The sequence below is a fragment of the Pongo pygmaeus genome, chromosome 11 (assembly GCF_028885625.2).
Source record: "Pongo pygmaeus isolate AG05252 chromosome 11, NHGRI_mPonPyg2-v2.0_pri, whole genome shotgun sequence".
NCBI classification, from domain to species: Eukaryota; Metazoa; Chordata; class Mammalia; order Primates; family Hominidae; genus Pongo; species Pongo pygmaeus.
This window is the reverse complement of record NC_072384.2, coordinates 123,226,003-123,235,215: the sequence shown is the minus strand read 5'-3', so window position 1 is coordinate 123,235,215 and position 9,213 is coordinate 123,226,003. Positions and strand designations below refer to the sequence as shown.

The following is a 9,213-nucleotide window of genomic DNA, read 5'->3' as shown; positions in this document are numbered from 1 at the left end:
TGGGGCGATTAAAATATTTACTGAATCCCAGATGCCACTCTCAGAGATGTTGATTCACTCAGTCTGGGATACAGTGCAGAAATCTTTTCTTTTTTTAACTACCTAGATTTTTCCGATACATTACCAAGATTATGAAGCACTGACCTTGTCCAACGTACTGAAAAATGTTTTCTTTACATTCCCATGATTTTCTCCCTCCCCATTCATTTTCTCTGCATCTCCATATTCTCTTCCTGACTCCTCTGTTAAAAGTCAAATGTAAATGTTATTGTAGGAGACAGTTAGTTGTTTTGTTTTTCCAGAATCGTTTCACCCTGACTTTCCTTTGGGGAACCCCTTATTTTCTTTTCTTTTTTTTTTTTTGAGATGGGGTCTCGCTCTGTCGTCCAGGCTGGAGTGCAGTGGGGCGGTCTCGGCTCACTGCAAGCTCCGCCTCCCGGGTTCATGCCATTCTCCTGCCTCAGCCTCCCAAGTAGCTGGGACTGCAAGTGCCCACCACCACGCCCGGCTAATTTTTTGTATTGTTAGTAGAGATGAGCTTTCACCATGTTAGCCAGGATGGTCTCGATCTCCTGACCTCGTGATCCACCCACCTCGGCCTCCCAAAGTGCTGGGATTACAGGCGTGAGCCACCGCGCCCGGCCGGGGAACCCCTCATTTTCTATACTCAGTCTACATAGTTCAGACAAGCCAGCCATCCGCATGGTACCCCAGCTCTTGGGAGCACTCTCAACCGCACAGCGTAGGCCAGGGCAATCATCAGCATATTCCAACCTCTTGACCGTACTGATGGTTCATAGATGGATAGGTCAGTTCATTGAGACCCAGTCCTAGGGAAAATAAAGGCTATTCTTCCCCAAAGAATGCTGACCCGGTGGGATATGTGCCTGCAGCTGCTGGTAGCCATCTCACCACCACAAAAGGAGTCTAAGAGTGAAATCCACACAGTGGAGACAGGAGAGGAGAGACGGTGCTGACTGCATTCTGATGATAGCATTTGTTTTTTTTTTTATTTTTGGTTTTTTGGGGACTGAGTTTTGCTCATCACCCAGGCTGAAGTGCAATGGCATGATCTCAGCTCACTGCAACCTCTGCCTCCTGGGTTCAAGCGATTCTCCTGCCTCAGCCTCCCGAGTAGCTGAGATTACAGGTGTGTGCCACTACACTTGGCTAATTTTTTGTATTTTTAGTAGAAATGGGCTTTCACCATTTTGACCAGACTGGTCTCGAACTCCTGACCTCAGGTGATCCGCCTGCCTCAGCTTCCCAAAGAGCTGGAATTACAGGTGTGAGCCACTGCCCGGCCCTGATGATAGCATTTGAGTATCTGGATCCGTGCCTAAATCCCTAGACTTTTCAGCATGTAACTCAGTTTTTTTTTTAAGGAGAAGAGTGTCCTATTAAGCATATATACATATTAGTATATTTATAATGTTATTTTATTATAATTATATATGCATATATAGCTTATATATAATATATGTTTATATATACTTATACATCTATACACACACACATTATAATTATAAAATTAACTGTCAAGTTCAAAAACAAGACGTTTCTAAGTAAATGAACAGGTAACATTTTAAAGATATTTTCAGAAAGAATAATCATAGATCAACATATCTAATATATCACTCTCCTGTTTTAAATAGTATTTAGGCCCAGGTGTGGTGGTTCACACCTGTAATCCCAGTCCTTAGGGAAGCCAGGAAGGGAAGATTGCTCGAGGCCAGGAGTTTGAGACCAGCTTGAGCAACATAGCCAGACCCTGTCTCTACAAAAATTTTTAAAAAGTAGGCAGGTGTGGTGGTATGTGTCTGTAGCCTCAGGTACTCCAGAGGCTGAAGCAGGAGGATTTCTCAAGCCCAGGGGTTCAAGGCTTCAGTGAGCTATGATCATGCCACTGTACTCCAGCCTGGGCAACACTGGGAGACCCTGTCTCTGAATAAATATATCTAGGGTATTTTCATCTCTGAATTTTCATAAAGCTTATGCAAACAGACCTTTCAGCAAGTATGCAAATGTCTATGTTACAGTGCCAATTTTCTGGTTACAGTACTAGACTGTGTTCTAGAGTTTTCTCAGGTCAAATCTGATCTAGTTTTGCAAGCACTATAAGACAACTTAAAACAAAATATGTAAAATACATTAGGCCTCTTGGCCCAGGAATACAGATTTTCAGTGTTAAAGGTATTTAGTAAACTTTAATTTGCTCATGATAAAGAACATAATTTAGAAGCAGGCTTTTCTTGTGGCTCTCAGGAAAATTAAAGTGGGTCTGATAGATTGAGCTTGTCATCACATTCGAGGCACAGAGGCTGTATGTGGCAGTACAGTGGATAGACCTGCCAAAGCCATTCCTACACTCCTCTCACACATGGAGTCAGGGCTGGCACACCATGGCCCAAATCCAGTAGGCTGCTAACTTTTGTATAGCTGTGACCTAAGAATGGTTTTCATATTTTTAAATGGTTGAAGAAAGATCAAAAGAAGAAGAGTATTTTATGAAAATCATATGAAATTCAAAATTCAGTATCCCTAAATGAAATTTTATTGGAATACAGTCACATTTGTTCATTTATATATTATCCATGGCTGCTTTTGCACTATAATGGCAGAGATTAGTTTTAACAGAGGCCAAAAAGCCTGCAATGCCAAAGTTATTTATTATCTTGGTAGTTATGGAGACAGTTTGTTGACTCCTGCAATACAGAATAGAAAGTCGGATACTTTCTCAGCCATATTTATACCTGGGAGTGACCCACGTGACCCAGTTCTGACAATGAGATGTCAAGGAAAGTCTGCAAGAGGGATTTTGGGAAAGAAGAGTGTTTCTTAAATAAAGTAGAAAACGGCCAGGTGTGGTGGCTCAAGACTGTAATCCCAGCACTTAGAGAGGCCAAGGAAGGTGGATCACTTGAGCCCAGGAGTTTGAGGTCGGCCTGGGCAAAGTAGTGAAACCCTGTCTCAAAAAATAAATAAATAAAATAATAAATAAAAATAAAAATAATTTATTTTTAAATTAGCCAGGTGTGATGGTGCATGCCTGTAGTTCCAGCTACTCAGGAGGCTGAGGTGGGAGGATTGCCTGAGCCTGGGAGGTCGAGGACACGATGAGCCATGATTGACCAGTGCACTCCAGCCTACATGACAGAATGAGACCCTGTCTCAAAAATAAATAAATAAAGTAGGAAACTTTAACCTAGATGTGATATCTGGAACTGTGGTGACAATTTTGCCACCATAATGAAACAAGCATGAGGCTGACAGCATTCCTATCCAGGATATTCCTGGGTATGTTGGTCAAAGATCCAGTGTTTCTTGTCTCTGGAGCTGGAGTTGATTTGAAGCCATGTTTAGTTTGTCTAAACCTAGTCTCCACAATGGTCACTGGGGAGAGAATAATTTAGACAGATACTTCTACTGGGAATCTCCATTTCTTAGGAATTTGTGGTCACTAACCACAGATTCCAACTGAGGGGAGTTCAATCTCAGCCCAAATTAAATCTGCCAAGGTACTTGGAGTAGGAGGGACATAAACACAAGTTTAAAAAGCTGTGTTTCAAGATAAAATGTGCTCATTAACCGTGGCAAAGATGTAAACATATCAATCATTGCTAATTCCCACTACTCAGTGAATCTTTTTTTTTTTTTTTTTGCTATTTTATAACTTTATTTGATGTGTTTGATGATCAGTGATTAGTTCTCATCCACACTGACTGTAGATTTTTGAAAGTGGTAACAGGTACATAGGTAACCAAAGTATAGAGCTTATCTGGTGAATCTTCACTCTCATTACGTTTTCTGGACAATCACACATGGATTCCGTATAGGACATTCCTTATTCCTTTGGCCCAGACAGCTTTGTTGAGCCTGGTATCAATGCGTCTATCTGGAGTTCCCATCTCCTTCATGGCAAATTTCCAAATCTCTTTGAGTGCCTGAGGAGCACGCTTCTTGAAGCCCACTCCATGGATGCGCTTGTAGATGTCGATGGTGTATTCTTGGGTCACCACCTTGTTGACAGTAGAAGGGCCCTTTTTCTTCTCGCCACCCTTCTTTGCGGGAGCCATTCTGCTGGGTTTAAGTTGGAAAGGAAGTTTTGGTTTTGTTTTTTTGAGACGGAGTTTCGCTCTGTCACTCTGTCGGCCCAGGCTGGAGTGCAGTGGCGCGATCTCAGCTCACTGCAACCTCCGCCTCCTGGGATCAAGCGATTCTCCTGCCTCAGCCTCCTGAGTAACTGGAATTACAGGCATGTGCCACCACACCCGGCTAATTTTTGTGTTTTTAATAGAGATGGGGTTTCACCATGTTGGCCAGGTTGGTCTCGAACTCCTGACCTCAGGTGATCCACCCGCCGTGGCCTCCCGAAGTGCTGGGTACAGGCATGAGCCACTGTGCCTGGCCTACTCAGTGAATCTTTTATAGAGGAGAGATAATTTTATTATTGCAAGTGAATACTTAATAGGACTTGATTGTTAAATTTTGTAATAACAATTTAGATCATGAAATCTCTAGCAGGACCATTCCATCCATGGTCTTTTCGGGAACAAGATGTCAATAAATAAGATCTATCTATCTATCTATCTATATATATATATATATTTTTTTTTTTTTTTGAGACGGAGTCACCCTCTGTTGCCTAGGCTGGAGTGCAGTGGTGCGATCTCGGCTCACTGCAACCTCTGCCTCCCGGGTTCAAGCAACTCTCCTGCCTCAGCCTCCCAAGTAGCTAGGATTATAGGTGCACACCACCACGGCCAATAATTTTTGTATTTTTAGTAGAGACAGGATTTCACCATCTTGGCCAGGCTGCTCTCGATCTCTTGACCTCAGGTGATTTGCCCGCCTCGGCCTCCCAAAGTACTGGGATTACAGGCATGAGCCACCGCGCCCGGCCTCAATATGTATATTTTTAACAAGTAAAAGGATGAACAAAATACAGTAAAAACTTAGAGTAAATGCTGTATAAAGATTAGGGTATTTCCTTACATTTCATACCTTTAATTATATCTTGAGTTTCCAAAGCCACAGGGTCTAGGTACATCTTCATTAAAAGTATGTTAGAAATCCATTATAGGAAAAGTTTTCTTCCTGCAGAAAGAGAAACTGAAGCACAGAAAAGATGGTCACAATCACAGAAAAATTCTCTCTGTGGGACTCAGACTTTTATGGAATACTCAAGTTTTGTGGCCACTCAGACAAGACAGTGCATTAAGGGACACTCAGAACAAAATCTCACCCAAACATATGGAGAACTTCTAGAGCCTTAAGACATTATTCACACTGAATTCCCAGTAAATGGGAAATTTCAGGGTATCATAGGCTATATAGCTAAGTTGGAATTAGTTGTTTTCCAAAAATTAGTTTAAAAGCTGCCCTCTGGAATGTCAAAAAAAAAAAAAAAAAAATGCTTCCTGGCCAAGCACAGTGGCTCATACCTGTAATCCCAGCACTTTGAGAGCTCGTGGCAGGTGAATCACTTGAGCTCAAAACCCCATCTCTACTAAAAATACAAAAATTAGCCAGGCATAGTTGTGCATGCCTGTAATCCCAGCTACTTGGGAGCTTGAGGTGGGAGGATCACCTGGGCCCAGGAAGCAGAGGTTGTAGTGAGCCATGATGGCACCACTGCACTCCAGCCTGGGTGACAGAGTGAAACCCTGTCAAAGAAAACAAAAACAAAAACAAAACACCCCCTACCATCCCTGCCAAAGGTAGAGAGAGCTGCTAGCTGGGCACTGGATACCAGGGTCGTACAGTATTTTTGCCTAGGACGACCAACCATCCTACTTTGCCTGGGACTGAGGTAGGAGAGAAGTAGGACTTGTTTTCCGTGCGTCAGTCAGGATCTCACTGATCAAAACAGGATGCAGTAAAGAAACCAGCCAAAACCAGCTAAAATCAAGATGGCAAAGAAAAGCACCTCTAGTTGCTCTTACTGCTCATTATACACAATTACAATTCATTAGCATGCTAAAAGACACTCCCACCAGAGCCATGACAGTTCCCAAATGCCATGGCAATAGCCAGAAGTTACCTCGTATGGTTGGAAGAACCCTTGGTTGCAGGAACTCCACACCCCTTTTTTGGAAAATTCATGAATATCACGCCCCTTCTTTAGCGTATAATTAAGGAGTAGCTGTAAATGTAGCTAGTCAGCAATCCACAAGGGCCACTCTGCCTATGGGAGCCCAGCTCTGTCTCTGGAGCAGCCATTTTACTCTGTTGTCCTGCTCTCAAATTCTTTCCTGTACAAAACCGAGAATCCTCCTGGGCTGAGCCCCAATTTTGGGGTGCGCCCACATCACTAGGACAGGAGCTTTCACTGCTAAAACCAGGAAAGTCTCAGGCAAACAGCAACAAGTTGGTCAGCCCATCTGAATCCTTGGCTTGAGCTTTCCCTTAGTGCCCACCTAAATCTTCCTCATCCTTGCACACCCAGGTCAACTCCATTCCCCCCATAACTCCCTTCCAGATTCCTCAGCCAGAATGAATCTCTCCACATGCCCAAAGCACTGGGTTGGCACTGCTCTTATGACACTGGCTTCACTCTCTCTCCTATGAGATGCTTCTCTAAGTGTGAGCCCCGAGAGGGTGGCACATGTGTCCATGCCTTGGCTCTTTTCACTGAGTCAGTGCTTGATCACAATTGTCCCTCACACACTGGGATGATGCACTGAAGCCCTGGGACCTGAGCATCTGACCCTGTGCTGCATCCAGGCTTATGATTTATTTTGAGACATGGTCTTGTTGTATTGCCTAGGCTGGAGTGCAGTGGCATGATCACGGCTCACGGCAGCCTCAATGGCCTGGGCTCAAGTGATTCTTCCACCTCAACCTCCCAAGTAGCTGTGTCCACAGGCACGCACCAGCACGCCTGGCTAATTTTTAAAATTATTTGTAGAGATGGGGGTCTTGCCATCTTGTTCAGGCTGGTCTCAAACTCCTGTCCTCAAGCAATCCTCCCACCTCGGTCTCCCAAAGTGCTGGGATTATAGGCGTGAGCCACTGCACCTGCCTGGACATCTTAATTTTTTTTTTTTTTTTTTTTTTTTGAGATAGATTCTCACACTTTTGCCCAGGGTGGAGTGCAATAGTGTGATCTTGGCTCACCGCAGCCTCCATGTCCGAGGTTCAAGTGATTCTCGTGCCTCAGCCTCCTGAGCAGGTAGGATTACATGTGCCCACCATGACATCTGGGTAATTTTTGTATTTTTAGTAGAGACGGGGTTTCACCATGTTGGTCAGGCTGGTCTCTAACTCCTGACCTCAAGTGATCCACCCACTTCAGCCTCCTAAAGTGCTGAGATCACAGGTGTGAGCCACCGCACCCAGCCTGGACTTCTTTTTTTTTTTTTTTTTTTTTTTTTGAGATAGAGTCTCGCTCTGTCGCCCAGGCTGGAGTGCAGTGGTGTGATCTCGGCTCATTGCAAGCTCCGACTCCTGTGTTCCCACCATTCTCCTGCCTCAGCCTCCCAAGTAGCTGGGACTACAGGCGCCCACCACTACACCCAGCTAATTTTTTCTTTTTTTTTTTGTATTTTTAGTAAAGAGGGGAATTTCACCATGTTAGCCAGGATGGTCTCGATCTCCTGACCTCGTAATCCACCCGCCTTGGCCTCCCAAAGTGCTGGGATTACAGGCATGAGCCACCGTGCCCGGCCCAGCCTGGACTTCTTACTGTTTACTGGCATAAACACACCTTACAGCCTGGGCCTTAGCCCCTCCATAGAATCTTTGAGTCACAGAGAGATGCAGGAAATTCCAATTTAATCTAGTAACCACAAACAAAGCTGAAAGTAATTCTTCAGCAGATTCTTGCCAAATAATTCTGGCAAAGAAATATCCCTGATGGAACTGAGGGAATTAGCAGAAAACACATTACATACCCCAGATAGGGTATCAGACTGAAGTCACTGCATCCACATGTTTTCAAAATCTAGAGCCCAGAGCAAAGAGAAATCACAGGCAAGATGGAAGAGAAATTGCTCCTTTGAAATAATGGTGGCCCTGGGGCAGTTTCTAAGCCTATCAAGATGTGGAAAGGGAAATAACCTCTGCAATAAAGGCAGGCCAAAGGATGTGGTAAGGGCTTCAGCGAGATTGAAAAGTTCACTATCAATGGTTCCTTATGAAGAGTGTTTTCTCTAGCCACAAATAACCATTTGGGCACACTGTTTTGCATAAGCTTTGTCATCTAAACATCTAAACTCAGTGACTGTAGTCAAGTCATCCTGATGGTTTGTTTCATAGAACTCTCAAAAATAACAGTGGAAATATATAGCTCTAAAGATCACCTTGCCTATGCAGATCTGAACAAAACAATTTTACTATTCTGTTTTCACTTGACTATTTGATCTTTGGACTAATTGCTATAATATCGCCCGTCAACTTACCATAGTATTTGAGGGGGAGGAAATGGACTTTAAAAGTCTCTCATAATTTCAGCTAACATTTTCATCTGTCTAGTTGTCTAGGTAAGAGGTAGTGGACTCATAACAGTAATCAGGTAAATACTAAAAATCTTTATGATAGTAGTCTGATGGGGCTAGGAGAGTTTGAACTTCTGATATGCTTTGGCTGTGTCCCTGCCCAAATCTCATCTTGAATTGTAGCTCCCATAATTCCCATGTGTTGTGAGAGGGACCTGGTAGGAAGTAATTGAATCATGGGGCAGGTTTTTCCCATGCTGTTCATGATAGTGAATAAGTCTCATGAGATCTGATGATTTTATAAAGGGCAGTTCCCCTGCACATGCTCTCTTGCCTGCCACCATGTAAGCTGTGCCTTTGCTCCTCCTTTGTCTTCTGCTGTAATTGTGAAGCTTCTCCAGCCATGTGAAACTGTGAGTCCATTAAACCCATTTTTCTTTATAAATTACCCAGTCTTGGATACTTCTTCATAGCAGTATGAGAATGGACTAATACAGTAAATTGGTACCAGGTAATGGGGCACTGCTATAAAGATACCTGAAAATGTGGAAGCAACTTTGGAATTGGGTAACAGGCAGGGGTTGAAACAATTTGGAGGGCTCAGAAGAAGATAGGAAAGCATGGGAAAATTTGGAACTTCCTAGAGACTTGTTGAATGGCTTTGACCAAAATGCTGATAGTGATATGGACAGTAAAGTTCAGGCCAAGGTGGTCTCAGATAAAGATGAGGAACTTGGGAACTGGAGTAAATGTCACTCTTGCTATGCAAAGAGAC

At 43.5% G+C, this 9,213-nt stretch overlaps 1 pseudogene; it reads right to left on the bottom strand.

The window, feature by feature from the left end:
- Positions 1-3,695: 3,695 nt before the first annotated feature.
- LOC129031613 (large ribosomal subunit protein eL31-like) lies at positions 3,696-4,103 on the bottom strand (annotated as a pseudogene).
- Between the last annotated feature and the right edge of the window lie 5,110 nt (positions 4,104-9,213).